The sequence below is a fragment of the Sapajus apella genome, unplaced genomic scaffold, assembly GCF_009761245.1.
Source record: "Sapajus apella isolate SASKATOON/1434 unplaced genomic scaffold, GSC_monkey_1.0 scaffold21, whole genome shotgun sequence".
In the NCBI taxonomy this organism is placed as follows: domain Eukaryota; kingdom Metazoa; phylum Chordata; class Mammalia; order Primates; family Cebidae; genus Sapajus; species Sapajus apella.
This window is the reverse complement of record NW_022436961.1, coordinates 13,714,073-13,734,670: the sequence shown is the minus strand read 5'-3', so window position 1 is coordinate 13,734,670 and position 20,598 is coordinate 13,714,073. Positions and strand designations below refer to the sequence as shown.

General features: G+C 44.6%; 1 long non-coding RNA gene across 1 annotated transcript; it reads left to right on the top strand.

Annotated features, from left to right (window-relative positions):
* The first annotated feature begins 340 nt into the window (after nt 1-340).
* LOC116558385 lies at nt 341-19,487 on the top strand. Its single transcript, XR_004271981.1, has 3 exons — nt 341-552; nt 11,286-11,292; nt 19,476-19,487. It is a non-coding gene; the product is annotated as an uncharacterized LOC116558385 (long non-coding RNA).
* The last annotated feature ends 1,111 nt before the right edge of the window (nt 19,488-20,598 follow it).

Here is a 20,598-nt window from a genome sequence, read left to right as displayed (position 1 = left end):
ACCAGTTAAAATATTTCTCAAAGACCCTACCCGCTTTCCCTCCCATCCTGTTTTCCATCTCAAAAAACCACCTTCAAGGCCTAAAACCTATCATCACTCGACTTTTGGCCCAGGGACTCCTTATCCCCACCAGTTCTCCTTGTAATACTGCTATCTTACTGGTCCAAAAGCCATCCGGTGACTACCGCCTAGTCCAAGACCTATGCCTTATCAATGAGGCGGTGGTACCCCTCCACGCAGTGGTCCCCAACCCCTATACCCTATTATCCAACATTCCCTCCGCAACCACTCATTTTATAGTTCTGGACCTCAAGGACGCCTTTTTTACCATCCCCCTTCACCCAGAGTCTTACTTCCTTTTTGCCTTTACCTGGACCGATCCGGACACTAACCTGTCACAACAGTTAACCTGGACAGTCCTGGCCCAGGGCTTTAGGGACAGCCCCCACATTTTCGGGCAAACATTAGCGACTGACCTCAGCTCTTGCCCCCTTCAACCCAGTCTCCTTCTCCAGTACGTGGATGACCTGTTACTTTGTAGCCCCTCCCTATGTCGCAGCAACATACCGCTATCCTCAATTTTCTTGGGTCTCGGGGGTACTGGGTATCCCCCTCTAAAGCACAGCTGTCAGTCACCTCAGTAATCTATTTGGGCATTCACCTCACCCCCAAGACTAAGAGCTTAACAACAGACCGCCAGCAGGCACTTCTTGTACTACAGCCCCCACAGACGGCTGATGAAATCCTCTCCTTTCTAGGATTTGTGGGATTCTTCCATCACTGGATACCTAACTTTGCCACTCTGGCTAAGCCCCTGTATGTGGAGGCTAAAGACACACCTATGGGACCCCTCTCCCATCCAGGGGTTGTAAAACAGGCCTTTAAAACCCTACAGACAGCCTTGTCCATGGCACCCCCACTTCAACTGCCGGATCTCCATTGCCCCTTCCATCTGTTCACTGATGAAAAACGGGATAGCAGTTGGGGTCTTAACTCAACCCCTGGGCCCCACATATTGTCCTGTAGCCTACTTGTCAAAACAGCTTGACCCCATGGTCAGAGGATGGCAACCTTGCCTGGGAGTGGCAACAGAACTAACCAAGGAATCCCTAAAACTTACCTTAGGCCAGCCCATCTTGGTATTCTCTCCTCATCGGCTAACCGACCTTCTCTCTCACAAATCACTCACACATCTAGGACCCTCTCGCTTACAGGAGTTTTATTTGCTCTTCATTGAAAATCCTTCAGTCAGTTTCCATTCTACTTCTCCACTCAACCCGGCTACTTTACTTCCTCTTCCGTCTCACTCTCCCTCCCCTGCCCATTCCTGTCCTGAACTCATAAATACATTTACTAAACCTCAAGAGGGCCTGACCGATCTACCCCTACCTGACCCAGACCTCACTTTGTATGTAGATGGGAGTTCCATAATAACAGCCGAGGGGCAGCGAAAAGCAGCCTATGCAATAGTCACAGATTCAGCCACCCTCGAGGCACATTGCCTCCCTGATGGAACCACATCACAGAAGGCAGAACTCATTGCCTTAACCCGAGCTCTCACGTTAGCACAGGGAAAGCGAGTAAATATCTATACCGACTCAAAGTATGCCTTTCTTATTACCCACTGCCACTCTGGAAAGAAAGGGGATTCCTTACTACAAAAGGGTCCCCCATAATCAATGCTACTCAATCTCTAACCTCCTGCAAGCTCTGTCACTGCCCAAAGAGGTTGCTGTCATCCACTGCCGAGGACACCAGGCCCAGCAGGATACCGTTTCTCAGGGCAATGCAAGGGCGGATGCCACCGCAAAATCCTTAACCAGCAACAAGCTAGCCCCCAATCCAGTTCTATTCCTCACCATGGCCATGCTGCCAGACTACTCGCCTTCAGAAAAGCAGGCCCTCATATTAAGAGGAGGAACTGAGTTTGATCAGGGCTGGATCTTCTTAGATAATAAGATCGCCCTTCCTTGGGAACAGGCCTCGAAAATTATTACAGAAATCCACCAATCCCTACATACAGGGCCCAAGGCATTACACCGCTTTGTGCAGCCTTTTTTTTTCTCACCTGGTCTGCAACAGACCATTGAGCAGGTACAAAGGCATATGTAACCTGCTCTTAGGTCTCATCTCAAGGAAGCCTAGGGCCACAGTTTCCTACTCACCAAATGCGTGGCAACCTACCGGCCCAAGACTGGCAAATTGATTTTACTCATATGCCCACTCACAAAAAACTTCACTACCTCCTAACCTTTGTAGATACCTTTTCTGGATGGATTGAAGCCTTCCCTACCTCCAAGGGAACCGCGGATACGGTGGCCTCCCTCTTGATTCAGGAAGTCATCCCTCACTTCGGCCTACCCGTAACCATCCAGTCGGACAAGGGCCCAGCATTCACCGTTCAGGTGGTCCAGCTGGTCACCAAGTCTCTCAACATCTCCTGGAAACTACACATCCCTTACCACCCTCAGTCATCGGGTAAGGTTGAACGGGCTCACAGCATCCTCAAGGACCATTTGACCAAGCTTACCATCGAGGTAAAGCTCTCTTGGCCCACACTCCTACCTCTTGCTCTAGCCCGGGTCCGAGCCACCCCATGGGAGCCAACGGGTCTCAGGCCCTTTGAGTTGTTGTATGCCCAGCCCTTTCTGGTCTCTCACAATCTCCCAGTACAACCACCTCCTCTAGCTTCCTACCTCCCCTACCTCTCTCTCCTCCACCACTTACTCAGGGAACACGCAGACCGTATTCTCCCCGTGGTTTCAGGACCAGAGGATTCCCACCCAGCAACACCTCTCCAGCCAGGTGACAGTGTTCTCCTCCAGGAACTTAAGCCAGGATCTCTACAGCCCAGGTGGTCTGAACCCCACATCGTTATCCTAACCACCCCAACTGCCGCTAAACTCTTAGGTCATGCCCCGTGGTACCATGTGTCCCGCCTCAAACTGGCCCCCAAAAATGCCCAGTGGATGTCCGAACCCTTGGGCCCCACTCGCCTCCGCCTCACGCGTTGTCCCTGGCAGTCACCCCCTAGCCCTTCAAATTCTTCTCCTAACAACCCTTCTAATATCTCCTCTTAAAGCCAACTCATACGTCTGGCGCCTTTATCTTCAGGAATCCTGGACAGAAGATAAAACTAAAAAAACCCAATACCTTGCCCAAGTGGACTGTCTACCTGCAGGCTGTCAGTCGACCATAGTACTTGAATTTAAAGCATCAAAGGCCAAAACCCTCCCAGGCACTCTCCTCACGGGCAGCTGGCACGACGCAGCTTTATGCTATTTGTATGACCAAACCAAAGATTACTGTCATTGGTGGAATGCCACCTATGGTGGATGCCCATATAGGTCCTGTGTCATGCACAGAATCACAGGAAAAATACTCGGCACTGATGGCAAAGGCAAAGTGCAACTTGCCATCTGTGACCCCCGGAACAGTCACTGGGAAAAGGGAACTACAGGTAAAATATACAATTTACATGCAGATAGATACCCTAGTGGCACATGGCTAATATTTCGGAGCTACACCCGCATTCTGCCAGCGGAGATAGACCGACTCAACTCATTAGGCAATACCATCTTACCTATTTCAAACCCTTAAAGAACACCTCTGAACCTTTCTCCTGGCTAACTCTAGGTCAACAAGGTATCAACATGTTAAATTTAGCCAAATCCACAAATTTCACCAACTGCTTTTTATGTGCCTCCCTCAACAATCCCCCCTTTGCCGCAGTTCCCCTCCAGACTGGGTTCAACCTGTCACAATCGCCTACAGGGCAGCCTAATTCCCCCTTAACAGACATCCCCCTGTTTAAGGTACACTCTCAAAGTCTCTCTCTCTGCTACGGGACCGTCAACGACTCCAACTGCAATATTACGGTAAAGGTAGCCTCCACTCTTTATGCGCCTCCAGGGGAGGTACTTTTGGTGCAATGGAACTCTAACCAAAGTTATAGATACCTCTCTTCCCTTCCCTTGTGTGCCAGCCACCTTGGTCCCACAGTTAGAAGTATATGGACAAGCTGAGTTCTTGTCCCATGTCACTCCATCCCCAAACCACCAGAGTAAACAAGCAGTCTTCCTCCCAATAGTGGTTGGCCTCTCCTTACCATCTTCTCTAGAAGCAGCTGGAATAGGGAATGGCACCCTGGGCTACAGTGTCACCTCAGCCGCTCAACTAGAAGACAAACTCCGGGTGGCCACTGAGGCATCAGCCACCTCTCTGGCATCCCTCCAGCAACAAATCACGTCACTAACTTGGGTAACTCTCCAAAATCAGCAGGCTCTAGACCTGTTAACAGCAGAAAAAGGAGGTACCTGCTTGTTTCTCCAGGTACAATGTTGTTATTACATTAATGAAACCGGTCTAGTGGAAGAAAATGTCAACACTCTCTATCGTCTTCAAGAAGTCCTCCAAAGAAAACAAAGCATACCAGCCTCTTTACTGGTGGCAGTCCCCCATACTTACCTGGCTAACCTCTATCGTCACTCCCATTATCATAATTTGACTTTTGCTAATACTAGCCCCTTTTTCCCTCAGGTTTTTACAAGCTCGAATGAGGGAAATTTCCAGGGCAGCTGTAAATCAAATGCTGGTTCACCCCTACGTCCAACTCACAACTGAGGCACCGGCCAACTGACCCCCCCCCCAACCCCCCCCCTGTTCAGCAGGAAGTAGCCAGAAAGAAGCCACATCCTGTATCATAAAAAAAAGGTTGGAATGTAAGGCCAGCTGCCTTGCAGAGGGTTAAACGGACACATCCATCTCTCTCCGCGCCTGATAACTACGTCATCACCCAAGTTCCTTATCTGGCCTCACCACATGACTTCCCCACACCCACCTCCACATACCATACCCAAGCCTACACTCAGCACTAAACTATGCATCCAACCCCCAGCCCACTGTTGAAAAACCCTGCAGAAAAATTTTTTAAAGAGGCCCCACCACACCCTGCCTGGTAGCAGTCTGCCCTGTACGCGCCCGGCAGGCCCACTTACCCAAGGTCCCGCCCACCTACCAATGGCAGCTAGCTCCATGCATTTCCTGTTTCTCAACAGCCAATAAGATTGCCTTCACTTTGTTTCCCCAATCGCCAATCAAGGCCCACCTACCCAAGGTCCCACCCACCTACCAATGGCAGCTAGCTCCATGCATTTACTGTTTCTCAACAGCCAATGAAATTTCTTCACTTTGTTTCCACAATAGCCAATCAATTGCCTTCCCTCCCCATAAAACCCCATGCCCTGAACAGCCGAGTGTGACTTCTTTGGCCCCTTCCTGGACCACAGAACCTTGCCCAGGAGCTGAATAAATTAGCTTCTCATTTTCTTATACTTGCCTCAGTTTCCTCATTTTACCTCTGCAATAAACCTTACAGTTACTCTTAGGTGGAAGTGGTCATGGCCAAAGTGATTTAGTGGTTGATCTCTGTTCCAGTTATCTCTTGCTGTGTAATGAATCAACCTCAAACTTACTTAATGGTGTATAATGACAATCATTTTGTTACATTCATGGATTCTGTGGCTCAGGAATTTGGCCAAGGCACAGCAGGGATGATCTGTCTTTATAATATCTGGAGTTTCATTTGGTAGAACTGGTATGGTTAGAGGTGACTCAGATATCTGACAGCTGGAATCATCTGGGGATTTCTTTACTCACATGTCTAGTGCCTTGGCTGGGATGATCTGAAGACTGGGATCAGCTGGTACTGCTTACTGGAGCCTCTTTCTGTGCTTGGGCTTCCTCACAGCATAGCAGCTCAGGATAGTTGAATTTCTCTGTCAGCTTGCAGTTCCAAGAGCAAGTGTTCTAGCAAACAAGGTGACAGGTACATGGCTTCACTTCACCATATTCTGTCGGCCAAAGCAGTAGCAAGCCATTCAGATTCAAAGGGGGAAAACAATAGACTCTATTAGTGCATTCTCACAATGCTATAAAGAACTACCTAAGACTGGGTAATGTATTGAGAAAAGAGATTTAATTGATTCATCGTTCTGCAGGCTGTACAGGAAGCATGACTGGGAGGCCTCAGGAAACTTACAATCATGGCAGAAGGTAAAGGGGAAGTGAGCACTTCTTAATATGGGAAAGCAGGAGAGAGACCGAGAGAGAAGGGGGAAGTGCTACACACTTTAAACAACTGGATCTCATGAGAGCTCACTCACTATCAGGAGAACAGCAAGGGAGAAATCTGCCCCCATGATCCATTTACCTCCCACCAGGCCCCTCCTCCAACACTGAAGATGATAATTCAGCATGAGATTTGTACACAGAGAAAAACCATATCACTATCTCAGGATAACAATATATCTAATTTATGGCCACATTTTAAAGCCATCACCACAGAGGTATATCCCCACTGTGGATTTTTTGCTCAACAACTCCCAATTTGTAGAAGAATAAAACAGGCATTGATGATGTGACTGTTGTTTTCAGCTCTTTGCAAGACTATCATATGCAAGAGAAGGTAGATGTACCCATAAGGCATTAAGAATGAGTTAAAGACCAGCGAGTAAATGGAACAGGAAACTTACTCATATTTGGGAATGTCTGTCAATGAGTTGGCTTGCCTAGGAAGATAGTGACTTATCTGATTTTTGATCTATTGATTGAACACAAATCAGGAATGTTCCAGTAGGGCCTCAGACGGTATCTTGGAGATGGATTAGATGAATTCTTTAGAAGAGTGAGGGATACAAATGGTTCTATGTTAGAAACTTCACAGCAGAGACAGGGCATAATGAAGAATCATCCAAAACTTCAATTCTCCCTTTTCAAGTCACCTTCTGAGTATATTATTTCAAGGATATTGGGAGGCCTGCTGGTACCTTTCCTTTAATATTCTCCTATATTGCTGCGTTAGATCCCCCAATGAGAAATTAATTCTTTTAATTTAAGCCTTTGATCCTTGTTAAAGTGTAATACCCTGGGAGAGGGGAGAGCCAAAGCTCTTTCCAGTGATTTATAATTTACCAAGTGCGTGTTTAAGGTCATATTCTGTGAGCATGATTTGACAAGAGAAGGTAGGGCAATGCGTATGCGAAAAGAAAGAGGAAGAAATGCTCCAGAAGGAGAGAAAATGGCACAAAGTGGAAGAAAACACATGAAGAACTGGAGAACTGATGCTTCCAGTGCCAGCCCTGGCAGAGGCTGATTTCTTCAGCTTTATGAAATCAGATATAAAACCACCGTTCTCAGAAAAAAACTGGCAGAAAGGTGGTGTCCGCTTCACTGACCTTTCCTGCACTTGAGAAGTGCAACCACAGGCTCAGCTTAGAGAAGACCACAGAGCCCTCTTCTCTGCTTGGTACAGCAGGTGGAGAAGTCACACTCCCTCATTTATTCCCATCCATACGCTGTTAGAACAGGAATAACAGGGGCCTAACTCACTTCCTGAGAAGTCGTGGCATTCTCTGTATAAACAAAGTAAAAATTTCTATCATAAATCCCCGCAAACAAGTGATATCCCAAAGGAAGAAAGAAGACAGTGAGGGAGGAAGATGCTATCCAAGGGGAAAACAGGTCAGGTTGTACACATTAGATCTGGTCATTCACAAGTGACCTCCCTGGGAAGGCAAAGGATAGCAAGATTGAAAAGGAGGCTATAAAATTTAGAGCCTAAGCAGAGCACTTGACAGAGGGAAGAACATGTAACCAGTGGACTCCTCGTTCTCCCCGCACTGCTTCCACAGTCCAAAGAATTTCTGAACAATGAGAGCAGGAATAAATGTTGAAAACCTCTGTTTAAGATCTCCGCTTCCACTTCTGTGTTTTCCTTCCCTCGCATAGCCCCGACTGTGCCCCAGCAAAACCGGCTGTCAGGAGAGCATTTGATGTCAGCCATTTGCATCTTAATGTGATGGAAAGATGAGGAGCTGCCTCTTCCAGCATATTTCAATTTTATGACTGATTTCTTAGACTGAGTGAAGACTCCTTGAAGATAATTCAAGTTTGGGAAGCGTGATTGGGCAGATTTTGGGTAGGGGAGGTGGTGGGTAGGGAGATGAGCAGGTAGTCACCACTTCCAGTTTCATACAAAGGTATGTGTGGTGCTTGGAGTCAAGTACTGGGTTCCATTTTGGGAAGCCAGAGGGTCTGGTCTGTCTGGGTGTCACACTCCTGGTGAGTACAGGCAAGTGGGAGCTCAGGCTCTGGTGCAAACCTTTTTCTTCTGGTCCATGGAGGAGCCAGCTCCCTAGGGCATCCCATTACATCAGCAGCTGGCCACAAGGAGCTCCATGTGCAGGCCTTCTTCCCAGCTGCAGGCATTTTAGTTGTGTTGTAAATAGGTAACCATGAGACCAAACGGAGACTTTGTATATAGTCTTAGTATTCCAGATCCTTGGAGATCTGAGGATAAAAAGTCCCAAGTGACAGCATATGCTATTTATTTTCACCAACATATAAAATGGAGCCCTGACTCTGTTATGCATTGCCCACAAGCAGTTTTATAGGATCACAGATACATCAGCAGTCCCTACGGCCCTATAAGGCTATTTTCCCAGCATTATACATCCTCCAGGTTGTAGATGTCAAAGTGCTCTTCTAGTGGAAATTGAATATCATTCCATTGTTGAAGATGGAAAGTAAATTCAATATATGAGATCAAATGGAGACTTTTTCATTTTCTCTTATTCTTACTTTTTTTGCAGTTAGTGAACCAGGAGATCTTGTTATGAGATGCATTTAAACTTTCACAAGCTCAGTTACAATATGATGCTCAACAAATTTATTTTAAAGGGACCACTTGATAGAATTAGGGAAAAGAACCATTGGCTCTACAGATTGATTTAGTATAGATCTTGTCCAGGATGGCCAATATGGTGAAACCCAGTCTCTACTGAAAATACAAAAATTAACCAGGTATGGTGACACAAGCCTGTAGTCCCAGATACTCAGGAGTCTGAGGTGGGAGAATAACTTGAACCTGGGGGGTGGAGGTTGCAGTAAGCTGATATCATGCCATTGCACTCTAGCCTGGGTGACAGAGGGAGAGTTCGTCTCAAAAAATAAATAAATAAAAATTAAAAAAACAATGAAAGTCTGAAACAACCTCACACATGAGGAACCGACTCAGATAGCCAATATCCCACTTGGTGAGACATCATCTCTTTACTGGTCCACATATACAGAAATTCCAACTCCCTATATAGGGTACGATTGTGGAATTCAACAAAAGCATCTTAGTGGGAGTTTATATTGCCCTGACATTGAGAAAAAAGATAAAATTAACTACTCATTCTTGGAGAAAAGACTCAGAGCATCTCACAGTTGCATCACTTCATAACAAACCATCTTAGCCAGGCAATTTTCCTTTTAAGATGTGTCATAAAGGTTTTGCATACACAATGGGGCCACAACTCCAGCCTGAGTGTCTATTGTATCTATAATCTCAGCATTACTGCTGTGAGCTCTGGATGCAGAGGTCTCTAGTACCTTGATTTTTTTTTCTTATAGTAATTAGAGGAAATAGCGATCAGTCTAGCAGATAGCCATGGCAAATTTGGCTTGCCAAAGAGGGAAGGTCTAGTGAATAAATATGGTGTTTCTGGGAAATGTATTTGCCTTGGGAAATTTCCTTGATGCATTGCAGTCTCCACATACACAACTGAGCAAGTTATGCCAGAGGTCATGGAACAGAGGGGCTCAGACCCAACTAATATGCTTGAAATATATATAGTTTATGCAATGCACTTAAAACATACAGCAAGAATTAAGAGGAAGCAGCAGAGATAGGATAAAAGGAAACACACACTTAACAAGAGTGTGTGTCAGGTGGAGGAACCGCACTACCCGGTCCTCAGTTACACCATGCTTGCAATCCTGTCTCTCTCCCTGCTACATCAGCCTTTCCCACTGATGGTGGGTTACCCAGATGAGATGTGAGGTTCAAGCAAGACAGTTTGGTAAATAGAAGGTGACTGGAGCCCACACAAGATAGCTCTATCAGAGAGACAGAGGCAGGTCCCATGATCAATAGCTCTAGTTTGCCAATCAGCCTGATAAGCAGCAGTGAGTTTTATTTACATTTCTTGGGCAGGGAACATGTGACACAGAAGAGACATCCCTAGTGGGTGCCAAGTTAAGAGTTCATGAATATTGAGTGTCAAATTCTTCCTATATATTTGGAGACTTATGAATACGTGTTACTTCTTGGTCCTTTCTTCCTATGTTCAGTGATACTTGCCTTGGTAACTCTATGTCTCACCTGTCTCACAGCTTACTGACATACTTATGTATACCTAGCATAGTTTATGTCTCATATGCTATTTCTTTATTCATTACCTATATCTCCTGTTTCTTGTGAATTGCATCCATTATTTTTCTTGTCTTCTAGAGCAGGATTAATTATTCTCAAAGAATAAAGAAGATACAATGTACTGTCTGTAAGCAATATTGTTAACTGTGTATATGTTGATTCCTTTACACTCTAGAAAGTATCCTTCCACTTATCTTTCCCTCCATCTGTCCACCCATTCATGCAACAAATACAGCTGGCCCTTTATTTCCACATGTTCAACCAACCTCAGATTGAACACATTGGGAGCGGGGAACCCAATAACAATACAACGATAAAAATAATACTAATAAAAAGCCATACAGTATAAAAACTATTTACATAGCATTTACATTGTATTAGGCATTATAAGAAATCTAAAGATGATTTAAAGCATATAAGATGGCCGGAAGCCATGGCTCATGCCTGTAATACCAATAGTTTGGGAGGCTGCAGCAGGTAGATCACCTGAGGCCAGGAGTTCAAGACCAGCCTGGCCAACATGGGGAAACCTTATCTCTACAAAAATACAAAAATTAGCTGGGCATGGTGGTGGGTGCCTGTGATCCCAGCTACTCAGGAGGCTGAGGTGGGAGAATCGCCTGAACCTGGGAGGTGGAGATTGCAGTGAGCCAAGATCTTTCCATTGCCCTCCAACCTGAGCGACAGTGCAAGACTCCATCTCAAAATAAATAAATAAATAAATAAAATAAAGTATATGGGAGAATATGCATAGATACCAAATACCATGCCATTTCATATCAGGGACTTGAGCATCCATGGATTTTGGTATGGTCAACTTTATAGCGTGTACTGGGTAGAATATGTGGGGGAGACAGTAATGGGGTCTTAGACGATGTGGTAGAGCTGAGTCTTAAAGGTGGATAGGTCTCCTGGGCAGAAGGAAAGAAGAAGATAATTCCAGACAGAAAGAACAGTGTGAGCACAGCCAGGGAGCTTTGCAGGACATACTGAAGTGTCCCACGCCAAGAAGGGGGCCAGAGAGAAGCCAAACAGTGGAAGAACTCAAATTCTAAGAGGACTTGTGGATAGTCTGTTCCTTTAAGTGTTTGATCCTGAACCTTCACAATGTGAAGGAAAACTCCCAGCTGGTCCCTCTATGAATTATGTGATGTATTATTTGGGAGACCTTAACTTCTCAGAATCTCTTTCTCATTAGTGAAATGGAAATGATCACTCATATAAGCTTGCAAGGTCATTGCGGGGATTGGCAAAGGTGCTGAGAGCCGTGCCTGGCACCTTGAAAGACTCCAGGAAGCAGTAACTATTGTGAATAAAGTCACCAGTGGGATGATCACAACCTCCACAAGGGTTGGGTGAGACATAACATGGTTTTGATCAGACCACAGAACCATTTACAGAACACCTGGTGACACTCTGAGAAACATTCAAATGGTATTATTTGTTCCCATCAGAAAAAAAAAAAAAAAAAAAAAGGAGCTTACTATCATTAACCTGGACAAGCAGCCATACCTAAGCATACCTTGAAATTATCTGAAAACACTCAGGATAATATGCTGTGGTTTCACTAGTCTGTCCAAAACGTGGAAAGATACAGTCTGTTTACTTTTATGACATTTGGGACAGAGCAATTTGAAATCTCCATATTTCTAAGTTACCATCATGTAACATGGGAAATGCTTATCTCAAAAAGATTTGTCTGCGACGAGACAGCATGGAATAATGCTCGGTCAAGACTGAGATGGGGATTTGCCTTTCTTTCAGTCTGGCAAGAGGACAATGGAAAATGTCTGCGGATGATTTGTGCTGCCAGTGTCTTCAAAAATGAGAAAGTATGGAGGGAAAAACATGACCCTGGGCAGGGCTGGTGGTGTGAGGAAATGATGATTCAGTGCATCTCTTTGACCCATGTGGAGCTTTGTTCAAAACTGTGCTGGGCAATTCCTTCAGTATCAGGAAGAGAAACAACTCTTGTCAATAAATTACAGCGGATGTGGGGAAATCATTCCCAGTGTGAGGTCTGGGGCTGAATGAGTCCCTGGAGGTCAGTGCCCACAAAAGCAGCTGCCAAAATTTACATTTTCCCATTTGCCCTCTGGTTCAGAGTGGATATAAATCCACATAATGCAGCCATAGAGCCACTGCTCTGCCTGCCTGCTGGCGCAGCACCGGGATCAAGGCTGGGGGAGGAAAGCCTTTGCCCTGGAGGCGCCAGATGTACCTGATAAGTACAGAGTCCAGCTTCATCACAACCATGCCACTCTTGCCATCTTTTCTAGATTTCTGGAATCCCCTAGAAAATCTCAGTCCCATCACTATAAATAATTTTTAGTTCATTTCTAAATTAGATTGACTGCAAAAGATATTTAAATATATGTACATTTAAATTATACAAATATTTACACAATGTAAAAATGTCCAGAGTGGCCAGGTACAGTGGTGGTTCACACCTGTAATCCCAGCACTTTGGGAGTCTGAGGTGGGCAGATTGCTTGAGTGCAGGAGTTAGACACCAGCCTGGACAACATGGCTAAGCCTGGTCTCTACAAAAAATAAAAACCTAAATGAGCCAGGCATGGTGGCACATGTCTACAGTCCCAGCTACTCAGGAAACTGAGGTGGGAGGATCATCTAAGCCCAGGAGGTTGAGGCCACAGCGAGCTGTGATCACACAACTGCACTCCAGCCTGGATGACACAGTAAGACCCTGTCTCAAAATAAATAAATAAATAAAAATAAAAAGCACAGAGTATTTAAGTAAAGACAAAATAAAGTAAAAGTCTCCATCATCTCCGCATTTCCCATCCAAATCCAGATCTGCAGAGATCACTGCTAATAATTTGGTGTGTATTCTTTCAAACATTTTTACTGTGCATAGCATGTACCAGACAGGCTCTGAAGTTAGACAGCCCGGGTTGGAATCTGTCTCTGTCACTTGATAGCCTTGTCACCTGAGACAAGTGTCATACCCCTCCTCAGCCTCAGTTTTATCATCCTTAGAATGGCAACAATAATAGTATCTTCTCATGGGTCTCACTCGTAAGTGGGAGTTGAACAGCAAGAACAAATGGACACAGAGAGGGGAACATCACACACCGTGGCCTATCAGGGGATGGGCAGACAAGGAGAGGGAGAGCATTTGGACAAATACCTAATACATGATGCAGGGCTTAAAACCTAGATGACAGGTTGATAGGTGCAGCAAACTACCATGGGACATGTATACCCATCTAACAAACCTGCACGTTCTGCACATGTATCCTAGAACTTAAAGTAAAATTTTTTTAAAAGTATCTTCCTCATAGATTGTCATAAGGATTAAGTAGATTTATACACACACACACACAGAATGTATGCCTAATACCTAACAAGCACTCAATGAATGTTTGCAAAAATAGGACTCAATTCAAGGTGATTTTGAAAGAAAAAAGTTCCTTAAAGACTTTGTTTCCAAAGAGAGATAAAGTAGAGAGGAGGTTAGTTTGTTGGGTCAGGCTAAGCTGCACTCTCGGCAATTCTGAGTCTCTTTCTACCACAGATATTTACCTTTCAAGAGAGTGAGTTTCTTATTCTTCTCCAGTAAAAATAACTGATGATGGTTAAGAACATAGTCTTTGGGGTCAAACAAGCTTGCACTAGAAACCTAGCCCCTCTACTTACTAGTGTTGTGATATGTGATATTGTATTACCTAATTTTTCTGAGCCTCAATATCTTTACCTATATAATCACAGCAGTTTTGTTTCAAAGATTATATGAAATAATGCATGATTGACTTTGCTTGGCTCACTAGAAAATAGTGGCTATGGTAGTTACCATTGCATAAAGCAAAGAGTTCTGATGTGGTTTGTATGTTTGTGCCCTCCAAATCTCATGCTGAAATGTGATCCCCTATATTGGAGGTGCGGCCTGGTGGGAGGTGTTTGGCTCATGGGGATGGAGCCCTCCTGAGTGGCTTGGTCCCCTCCTCTTTTTAATGAGTGAGTTCTCGCTCTCTTAGTTCCCTTGAGAACTCACTGTTGTAAAGGGCCCGGTACCACTTGCTTTTTCTCTCTTCCTCCCTCTTTCATCATGTGATGCCTGTTCCCCCTTCACCATCTGCCATGAATGGAAGCATCCTGTGGGCCTCACCAGAGGCAGACGCTAGTATCATGCTTCTTGTACAGCCCGCAGGACCATGAGCCCAATAAACTCTTTTTCTTTATAAATTATCCAGCCTCCATTAATCCTTTATAGCAATACAACAAAATGGACTAAGACAAGGCTTAATGCTCACTTTTCCTTTCTCCAGTAGAGGCTGAGAGTACAGGGTTGGCACCATCCTCTGAGGAAACTGACTTGACTTGGTTGTACTGGACGTGGCGGATTCACCCATCAATTTTTTTTCTATGACCTTTGGCAATCCATTTTTCTTATGTTGAAATAGAGCTTTCTAGTCGACATTGCACTTTCAAATGCATTCGCTCCATTGCTACGCTTCTGAAGAAGGAAGATAGGGAAGGCATCATGAGCAACAGATTTACTTTGGTTTCCAGGTAAAAAAACTGAGGCTCAGAGAGCATAAATTCCTTGGCCAAGGTCACCTAGCATGTGGCAGAGCTAGAACTGGCACCACCATGCAATGACAGGGCTGTCCTCCCACTTTTCCAATGACACCAATCAAAGGCCACTTGGTAGTGAATGTAGCTTTCCCAGGATGCATGGATAAGTTATGGGTTCTGGGGTGGGGCCTGGCTCAGAGGAGACCCCTAACACACAGGTTGCCATTATTACCAGAGCATCTTTAGAGACTACCACCTCTACATCCACCACCACGACTCTATTTTAATCCATTATTTTCCTGTGTGGCCGATGAAGCTAGCAATACTGATGTAAAATGGTTATGAACACCAGGACAAAAAATATATATCTTTTCCTTACCAAGATGATCTATATGTGGAGAAATGTGGCTCTCCCTCTTCTATTCCATTCTCATATTTTGAATCGGGAGACATTTTGCTTGAGAAACACAGTCAGGACAATTTCCATCTATAACTGCATTGTAAGGAAGAGGATAATGGAAATTTCAATGAAAACGCCAACACAATGAGAATAGGAATCAGTTCTTTTGCAATAGGAAGCAGCTACTTTGCTCAACAGGCAACAAACCTTTAGCTTGTGTTCATGAAAATTATGATTGTCTCCGGCTCCACTGAGATTTAACCAAGAAGGAAAAAAAAAGAATTTTAAAAGTTCAGATGTAGTTCATTCAGAGGTTTGTCTCCCGATTTCAAGAACATTTCAAAAGGGCACACAAAGAAAGCAGCTGGATTCCTGTACAAAAGAACACAGATTCTATAGATCATAAGGAGCGTCTGAGCCAATGGGCTGTTAGTTGTCTGTGCTTTGTGTCTCATGACTATGAAACAGCAGGATTGACAATGACAAGCCAGACTAACCATGATCAGCCCCAGGGCCTGTGCCATGAACAGGACTGCACCACAATGGCAGCTCATTCTTCTACCATGGTCTAGCATTCATGCCGTGCATTTGGTGGGTGTTATTTAGGGGAGGAGGAGGTAATAGTAAGACACGTGTTTTGTGTGTTAAGAGGACAGACACTAAGCTTGACCAACTATGATGTCTGAGTTGCTCTGGTGAACCAATCACAGAAAGCTCAAAAGACAGCTACATAGTTACAAAGCTTCTGCCATTGAATGGTGGAGACTATGGCATCAGTCCCCACCATACCTTCCATAGAAAACAGAATGAGAGTGCAGTTGCACAGAAGTGGCTCCACTCTAGCTCCTCATGTTACGCAAGGCAGACATTGCTAACATTCACTCCAGTTCCCATTCCCTCACCCCATTACTCACAGAGCTACAACTTTGTTCCAGAAGGAGAAACACCCAGATATTAAAAACAAACAAACAAAAAAACCAAAAAAAAACCCACTGCATTCACAGCCTCTCCTGCCGACAAAGGTGATCATAGGCCAAACTGCAGTTCTGATCAATGAGAAATAGAGGTCTGGCAGAGGTTTCCAGGACAGTTTTGCTCTCCTGATTTGGTGCCTCTCTGTGTTAGATTGCAAGAATGGCCACATGTTCTTCCCTTTGTCATACTTTTGGAATTGACTCTGCAACTCCTTTCATTGAAAGGCAGTTTATTTTTTCACCCTTTGACTCTGGGCTTGGTCTTGTGAACTGCTTTGGCCAATGGTACAATAGCAAACAAGATGCAAACAAAAACAGAGGGCATTATGGAGATTCCCTTCTCTCGCTGTTCTTGGAAACCTGAAACTGCCATGTGAAGACACCAGAGCTGGCCTGCTATATGATAAGGGACATGTGGCCTCATAACTCTTGTCTCTCTGACCAATAGTATGTCAACAACCAGACACATGAATGATTCATACAGGATCATCCAACCTCCAGCCAACCCTCCAGCAGTTTGCAGATGTGTGAGTGAGCCCCATCGAGACCAGCTGAACTAAGGAGAGCTGAAGAACCACTCATCTGACAGAATGGTGGTTGTTTTAAGCCACCAGATTTAGAGGTTTGTTTGTTACACAGCAGAAGCAAACAGATCTGTATTTTTCCCCATGCCACTTTCTTTTTCCTGTTTGGAATGTAGACAACCACCTTTGCAGCCATGAGGACAAATGCTTTGCAGAAAGATGGAAGGTGCCTGGCAAAGTGACGCTAACGTGTACCTGATAGCTGCACCATCCCACAACCATCTGCCTCCAGACTTTATGTTCTGTGAAAAAAAGAAAACTCTGTGTTGTTAAGTCACTTGTATCATCCAGTTTTTAATTACAGACATCTGAATCCACTTCAGGTAGTTTAAGTAAAAAGTAGTTTATGAAAATATATTCACTTAGTTTATGGAGCCTCTAAAGATCCAGAGAACCAGTGTAAGATTCTATGTAGCCAGGAAAAAGGGAAGCCAGATATAGCAGAGCCAAGAGAAACACCCAGCAGCAGTGCAAGACTGTTCTACTAGAAACTGAAGTGTTGTCATCTACCATTGCAACCAAATTATTATAATATTATTAAGAGAATGAAAAGCAACATTTCCTCTTTTATCTTCAGCTTTTGTTTTAAGTACCTAGGTACATGGGCAGGATGTGCAGGTTTGTTGCATAGGCAAACGTGTGCCACTATGGTTTGCTTCACAGATCAACCTATTACCTAGGTATTAAGCCCAGCATTCATTAGCTATTCTTCCTGATGCTCTCCCTCCCCCTGCCCCCAACAGGCTCCAGTGTGTGTTGTTCCCCTCCCTGTGTCCATGTGTTCTCTTCATTCAGCTCCCACTTATAAGTGGGAAAATGCAATGTCTTGCAAAAGACATGATCTCATTCCTTTTCATGGCTGCAAAGTATTCCGTGGTGAACACTAACATTTTCTCCATTGCTCCCCTAGAAGAACAGATGCCTCTGTCTCTGTACTTTCCACATCACTACTCCCATGTTTGTTACTTCTGTCCTGAAATCTCGTGCAACAACACCTATTTGGTGGAGCCATGTATTCCAATCACTTCTTCTTCAGGTACTTGATGAGGGACGGTTTCCCTAGCCCTCTGTGCTATGGGAATGGCCAAACATATGACACCCAGCACTGGACAGATGAGATAAACAGCAGTTTATTAGTCATATACACTCACTGTCCAGGGAGGAAGACAGTGCATATCATACAGGGCCATATGAAGATTCTGTTTGGGAGCACAGTGAACAAACAGGGTCTGTGGGAGGCAAGCTTTGCAATAAAGGAGGGTGAGGTGAGGCCTGGTTCCCATGAGTGGATGCGACTGGCTTGTTTGAATATTTCTGTGTGCTGGCAGGGGCCTGAAGCCCACCACTCAGGGAGAAGCAGACACTGGGCCTGGTCTCCATGACAAGGAGTGCTGTTTGCTTAGGGGACCTTATCTACCATAGCAGAGTGGGCAGGGGACTTGAGATGAGGCTATTTGAGGCCTTCCCATGTTATTGAATCTTAATTTCAGGTCTTGTACTACACCATTTCTCAAGGAAGCTCCCTAGCTGGAAGAAGAATCAGGAAATCTAATTTTAGCTTTCTATTCTGTAGCTCAGAAAGGCAAGCTCAGGGGCTTGAGATAGGTGTTGAGTGAACAATATTCCACCTTTTTTATTATTTAATATCCATGTACACCCTTATTTCCATAATTAAACTTTTAAATGATAACAGCAGCAATATGCTCTTACCTTATACAACTAGCCCTTATACAAATGAAAATTTGTCCCTTCCCTGCAGGAGGAGAGGTTCCATGTCTCATGGTCAGTGCTTCCAGCTCTGGGTGATGTCTCTTCCTTCTCTAGCCCGGTCACAATCCTAGCTAGATATCCACTCACCTGGGGAATAAATAAATAGTAGGGGAAAGGGAGGGGAAAATTGGAAATATACACATACACAAACATCAGAGAAAGAAAGAAAATACAGGTAGCGACTATAGTCATTTTCTGCAGCTGGTAAGGACAGTGACAAGAGGGCACAGCAGTGCCCAGTGGAAGTGCCAGTGATGCCAGGCAGATGTCATGGTCTATGCAGAGAGTCCTGGAACAGCGATAAGAGACAAGGATGGCTCAACTAATTGTATGGGAGCACATATAAGGCTCTCAGAAACTTCTGGAGACACCAGTGTAAGACTCTTTGCAGGGGTCTGGGTTCCTGCGTTATAAGTAAGACAAGAGCAGATGTTAAAAGATACGTGTTAAAAGAAGCAAAAATACACAATCAAAGCCCCAAAAAATATCCAGTTGAGAAGACAATTATTCAATACACAAAATACCTATCCCCTCTCCCTCCCCCATCCAAAAAAACCCTCACATAACATTAAAGGCTATCCTGGCTCTATAAGAAGTACTGAGACAAGGAAGGAAAAAAAAAGAGCTGATCTGGGGTGTGACCACCTGGGGAGGACAACAGAGCATCATGATGTCCAATGGCCAGAACAGAGCCTCTGCCGTGCTTTCAGAGGACATAAGAGTTTCCAAGGCCCAGAGAATTCAAGTGACTCACTCAAAGTCACACAGGCAAGGAGTGGCAGGCAAATGTTTTTCTGGATAGCACACCACAGCAAACCATAATGGAGTAACTTCCAGGAAATTGTTCTTAGTCTTGTTTCTCCTTGTACTTTTCATACTCCTCTCAGTCAAAGAAAAGAGCTATTGTCTAGCTATGATGAAGGCACTTGATTTCCTCATGCCTCCAGTAGGCAAACTTTCCCAACAGTCACCTGTTTCTCAGATGAACTTACCTGGCTAATGGGATCAGAAAACAAGTAGTTTCCATTGTAACCACATCTTATGCATGTGTCATGGAAAGGACACTTACCTGGAAGTCAGGAGACACAAATTCTTTTCCTGGCCTGGCCAGTGACTGCCGGAGGTTCTGAGCTGGTCACTTCCTCCCTGGGGGCTTCTGTTGCTTCATCTGCAAAATGATAGGGTTGGCCTGGATCCCTGGTTGTCCAGTTGCTCCTTAGAAACCTAAGATTGGGCTGGGTGCAGTGGCTCACACCTGTAATCCCAACACTTTGGGAGGCTGAGGCAGGCAGATCACGAGGTCAAGAGATCGAGACCATCCTGGTCAATATGGTGAAACCCTGTCTCTTCCAAATATATATATTACAAAAAAAAAAAAATTAGCTAGGCTTGGCAGCACATGCCTGTAGTCCCAGCTACTTGGGAGGCTGAGGCAGGATAACAGCTTGAACCCGGGAGGTAGAGGTTGCAGTGAGCTGAGATGACACCATTGCACTCCCAGCCTGGGCAACAAGAGCAAAATTCTGTCTTTAAAAAAAAAAAAAAAAAAAAGGAAAAGAAAATTGAGAAAAAAGAAACCTAAGATTACCTGACAGTGTCTGAGCAGCAGACAAAGGGAGAAACCAACTTGACAAGACTTTAGGTCCCCATTCCAGCTGAGTTTTCTATATTGGGGTTCCCAAGCTAACAAAAAAAACAAATCACGTAGAGAGTTACCCAGGCCCTAATAATCTGTGATTCCAATGCATTTGGTTGATAGTTCTAAAGATAGCTTCTTGCCCACACGCCGCAAGTGAGTGAAATTTTGGATGGGCTAAAAATAAAGAACGCTGGTGTGATTTCCGGATTTTTTCAGAATGGCACAGAGAGAGTGGACTGAGAAAAATGTTTTGTGAGTAGGAAATTATGTTGCTTTCCTGCCAAGATTCATCATATAAGCATGTTTTGTCCTTTGCAGCACCCCCTCCATTGTGAACAATATTTCACTGTATGTGCATCTGCCCTAAGGACATAAACCAAAGGTTCTTAGAGGTTGGGGCCACACGGTATCCAGCACGGAGATTAATCATCAGA